The sequence below is a fragment of the Rhinopithecus bieti genome, unplaced genomic scaffold (genome assembly GCF_001698545.2).
Source record: "Rhinopithecus bieti isolate Rb0 unplaced genomic scaffold, ASM169854v2 scaffold_26061, whole genome shotgun sequence".
Classification (NCBI taxonomy): Eukaryota; Metazoa; Chordata; class Mammalia; order Primates; family Cercopithecidae; genus Rhinopithecus; species Rhinopithecus bieti.
The window spans coordinates 1,131,347-1,136,346 of NW_016811928.1; the positions used below are offsets into that span (position 1 = coordinate 1,131,347).

Below are 5,000 nucleotides of genomic sequence, written 5' to 3' on the forward strand. Positions count from 1 at the left end.
CAGAGCGAGACTCCGGCTCAAAAACAACAAAACAAAAAAAGCACCATGCTCAGAGCTGCTATAAGTAACATGCAGTTGTAAGCCACACACTTCTTTTCATGATTCTTAAAGATTGGAAAGTAGAATTTGTATTTGTTTGTTGTACTAATTCCAGTGGTATACCTGGAATTAATAAATGGTCCTAAGACACTAAGGCGTTACTTTCTTGCATTATTCTAAATGAGACTGTTGATTAGAGAGGATAATCCAAAGGTAAAATAGTCAGAAAATTTATTTTATGTAGGTTTAAAAGAGAAAGAGATTGATTTTTCTGAAGAGTTATAATTACATTCAGTATGTACCTTTTGTGCATTGAAATAATTTTAGATTTTCTGAAAAGCAAATATTGATGTAATTCAGCTCTCAAAACACTCGATGCCATGCCTTTCTTCCTAGTGTTTATGTAAAAGCAAGTCGTCAATTGTTGCTGCCTCAGAGCTATGACAAGTTCTTCTGTATTAGGTGGGCATTACTCATACACTTTTCCATAGTAGATCCAGTGGTATACCTGGAGTTAATACAATTTATTAATTAAGTACTAAGCTATGTTGCATTTATTGTATTAATTCAAGTGGTAATGCAATTCCAGTGGTAATACAATGTATTAATTCCAGGTGTACCTACCACTGGAATTAATGCAATAAATACAACATAGCTTACTACTCAAGTCTATTATATGCCATCTAAAATAACTAATCAGAAAGGCTGTATGTCTGAAACACCCAAAAGTCACTCATCCTCTTTCTTAAAACATTAAAAGTTTTGGCAACTCTTCTGAATCCAAGTTGTGTGAGTCCTACACTGTACTAAGCTGGACATCTTAAGGGCTACACGTTTTAATATTTACACTGCCCCGACTCAGTTGGTAACCGCTAGCAAATCATCTCAGCCCAATTTTTGTCCTTTTCCTGAAGAAAGCTGAATTTGATTTCATGATCACTGTTTGCTGAAGAAGACAGTCCCGTGAATGGTCCAAAGTAAGGCCAGCTCTCAAAACAGCCACCAACTCTGAGTCAAGGCATCCCCTTCATTCTAATCAGGAAGGGAAGATACAAAGTTTCAAGACCAGCCTTCACCTTGCACTGAATCTAACAGGTTCTTACTCTTGGCCACTTTCCACTACCTTTCAACCTAAAAGCCAAGAAAAGCAAGGATTTGGATTTTAAAGATGTACTTGTTATAGGTGTTCATGGGTTTTGTTAGCATTGTTGTTTTTTAGGGATGAGGGTATTACTGGAGTGGAAGGGGGAGTTGTGTTGCTTTTAGTTTGTCATTTAGGATGTTAAAGTTAGTATGAGTTTCAGTTTGCATTTTAAAAATTAGAATGGTAATGAGCAAGGTGCCAGAAAGAAATAACAAAGCACATTTTCCTGAATAGCTCTCCCTGTCTTCTGTGTTCAGATTCCACTCTGACTTCCCAACCCGGCTTCCTCTCCCGCCTTCTCCCTTCTGAGGTGCAGTGTAGAAGTTCATTCTCGGGTTTCTCTCAGTTTGCAGGACGAGATGCTGCTGGCCAGGCCAAGGGCAGTTATGCCAGCTCAGTGTAGTGTGGCTTCCTTACCCCAGCGCACGCAGGCTGAAAGCTTAGCCAGTTTCTCTTTCTGAGGCTGCTTCACGTCTTCTCAGGGATTTCCAAGGCACGGACGTTCATTTGCCTAAAACTCTCTTAAACTGCCTGACTAAAAAAATAAGCACCTAAGTACGACATAAGTGGTGCACCCACGCAGGATAATTAGGATTGATGTGCTCTTTTAGAGGCACCAGATCCTCAACCTCCCCTTACTAGTGGCATTTCTCACCTGCTCATGTGGTGCCCACCTGTGGCTTGCTGGCATTGCCACTGCCTGCAAGTGGGGAGGTTTCCAAGTTCAAAATGAAGGCCTGATTTTACATGGTGGAACACTGTAGGACTATGTGGAGCTCTGTGAAGGAATTAAGGATGGCATGAAGTCCTAGTTTGTGTCACTGTTCCCTTGTTTATGTTCTTTCCTCGACTATTCCCACGCCCCCTCTCCAGATTTTGCATGGCTTTTATAGCCTCTAGTAATTGTATCAGCAGCATGGAGTCTATTTTTATCTCTTCTGAATGTGTGCAACATAAATGTCAAAACCATAAAGGCCCTTTTTAGCATGTACCTTGCATGCACAGTTTGAAAAGTGTGATGCAGCATTCAGAGAGATGTTGCATTTTGAGGTGAGACAGATGAAAAGTGGAAAACTCAATTTCACCACTTAGCTGCGTGAACTTTCAGTAAGTCCTTTATCATCTTGAAGGTTTAGCATTTTCTTCTGTAAAATGGAATCCTGCTGCCTACCTCATAGGGTGGCAGCACAGAACCTAGTTTAGTGTCCGGGATGCCCCCTTTCCACAGCAGGTGCCCCCAATCTCCTAAATTATATATTTCATGCTTAAATGTCATGACCTTTCAATGCCCTCTATTGCCCTTTATCAAACTTAGAAACAGAGTAAAAATAAAATCTTACCGGCTCAACATGACTACTGTAAGTCACCATAGGATTGTCACAAAATTAGCATGTGAAAGAATGATACAGAACTCACTGTCACCAAAAACTGTCCCTGGACTTGGCTAACAATTATAATAACACCTAGCATCTATTACTAAGCACTTTCTGCGAGCTGGTCTCTCTAGGTACTTTACACGTAACCTTCACAACCTCCCACTGACCCAGTGGATATTCTTGTCCTCCACTTAATAAAGGAGGACATGGAGGCAGGTAGGATAACTTACCAGAAGTCACAAGTTAGGCAGTTAGAGAGCTGGATTCAAATTGAAGCATCCTGATCCCAGAACCTACAGAAATATAAAATGTCTACCAGGCAGGAGCATTCACATGGCTGAGCTGCCCCAGCTTCTAGCAAAATTGTTTCCTCTCTTTGCACTTCCTATTTGAAGTTGGGCCCTGAAAGAGGTCAGATGGGCCCGTCAGAAGGGCATGCGAAGCTGCAGTCCCTTACTCAGCTACGAGTTAGGGACCATCATGCTTTAAGGGGGGACATGGCCTTAGCGTGTTCAGGTGGTCCAGTACCATGGTACAGTTTTTATGGCTCATTAACTTATCTTTAATTGAAGATAAGTTGGGAGAATTTAGAGTTGTGAGAAAACGTGTTCTTTTCTAGTCAAAAATTCTCCTCTAGTTGTGATGAATGGACAAGATGGGAGTAACTGGGGGATGTGGTAAGGAATAATGATAAATAATAAAGAGCATATTTGCAGGCCCTAAACAAAATCTAGTGATAGAAGGAAGAAAATATATAGGCATGTTAGACATATGAGAAGTATCATAATACATTTTATGGGTAAGCTAATAAGAACCAATTATGCAAATTTTCTCTACATTTTTGTGAGCTACTTATTGATTACCCCAGTCATTTTTCCATTGCTACCACTGCATAAAGCAGAGGAAGCCATTGCTGTCAGAACCCTCTTATTTATACAGTAAAGGCTATTACTGACCAAGTACTTAGCAGCCAGAGAAATCTTGCATGTAAAACGGAACTGGGGCTTGAAGAACTTAGAATATGTCATTTAGAGAAATATGATCACTGCTATATACTAAAGTGCTCCAACTTTTAAAAAAACTTTAAAATCAGTTTACTGAAATTTACAGTTATTAAACTTAATTCTTTTTTTTTTTTTTTTTTTTTTTGAAACAGGGTCTCACTCTGTCACCCAGGCTGGAGTGCTATGGCACGATCTCAGCTCACTGCAACCTCCACCTGTTGGATTCAAGCAATTCTCCCACCTCAGCCTCCCCAGTAGTTGGGGTTACAGGTGCACGCCACCGTGCCCGGATAATTTTTGTAATTTTGGGTGGTGATGGGGTTTCACCATGTTGGCCAGGCTGGTCTCGAACTCCTGACCTCAGGTGATCTGCCTGCCTCAGCCTCCCAAAGTGCTGGGATTAGAGGTGTGAGCCACCGTGCCCGGCCAGTTCTTAGTCTTTGGTATGGTGCCCTTATGAGTCATCAAGCTCATATGTGGAAGTTTCTGAGAGAAGAAAAAAAAAAATGAGAGTAGATTAATGACTATTAAAAATACCCTGGGATCTAGGAATACCCATAGTAAAGAGCACCAGGCACTGGATAGATAATTGGTCTAAAGAGCCTGGACCTTGCTGAAGGTAATATACACATGTAACATGCTTTGTGAAAATGGAGGCTTGAAGACTAAAGGTATATCTTTTCCATATTGGCTAAGTGACTTAATTACTCACTTACTAGGTTGAGAAAGGGGAGCAGAGGGGATGTGGAGAGGGAGGAAGGAAGGAAGGGAGGGAGGAAGGGTGGAGGGAGGAAGGGAGGGAAGGAGAAAAGAAGGGAGGAAGGAAGGATGTGGAAGGATGGAAGTGGGGGAAAGGATGATTCAATATTCTTTGACCACTGACATATGGCCTATTTGGGGAAGTAGAAGATAGTGCATGGAGTCTCCTGAAAGCATCATATGAATGTTTGAAAATGTTATTGCCCACGCAGTGCAAGTGCGTTTAGGTATGTTTCAAGATAGGCGGGCTAACTCTGAACTAGGGATTCCCAAGTTTAACTGCCTTATGAAGGTTAGAATTTGAGCACTTAAGTTCAAGGAAGGAAGGAAGGGGGAGAGAGAAGAAGGGAGATGGCACTGCAGGTGGAGTATCCCCACATGTCTTACCTCCTCTGAAAGGCTGATGTGACTGAAAAGCCAAAGTATGGATACGTTTTCAATTTATTTCTAAAGAGTTCTATTTAATAACTGTCTGAGATTGAAACCATTGACACAGCAGAGCTTCTAGTAATTATAATTCTGAGATTCCCTAAAGTGGAAAGTCCTAGGAATACTGCCTGAAATAACAGTGCATTTGCTGCTCAGGTAAAGTTCTTTAGGAATTTTCTCTGATTCTGACTTCTAGTTCTAAAATTTTCTGTCATCTTCACCATTTCCCCCCCAAAAATGGGGTGTGCA

General features: G+C 41.1%; 1 protein-coding gene and 1 long non-coding RNA gene across 4 annotated transcripts in view; one reads left to right on the forward strand and one right to left on the reverse strand.

The window, feature by feature from the left end:
* The window catches only part of ZEB2 (zinc finger E-box binding homeobox 2), a 108,770-nt gene that overhangs the window by 46,716 nt on the left and 57,054 nt on the right, over positions 1–5,000 (forward strand). The gene's annotated exons all lie outside the window — the stretch shown is intronic.
* The window catches only part of LOC108544317 (uncharacterized), a 4,319-nt gene continuing 1,163 nt past the window's right edge, over positions 1,845–5,000 (reverse strand). For both annotated transcript variants that reach the window (XR_001889805.1, XR_001889803.1), the window contains 3 exons: positions 3,923–4,049; positions 2,790–2,852; positions 1,845–1,961 (listed from right to left, as the gene is read on the reverse strand). This is a non-coding gene — a long non-coding RNA (uncharacterized LOC108544317). The remainder of the gene's footprint in view (positions 1,962–2,789; positions 2,853–3,922; positions 4,050–5,000) is intronic.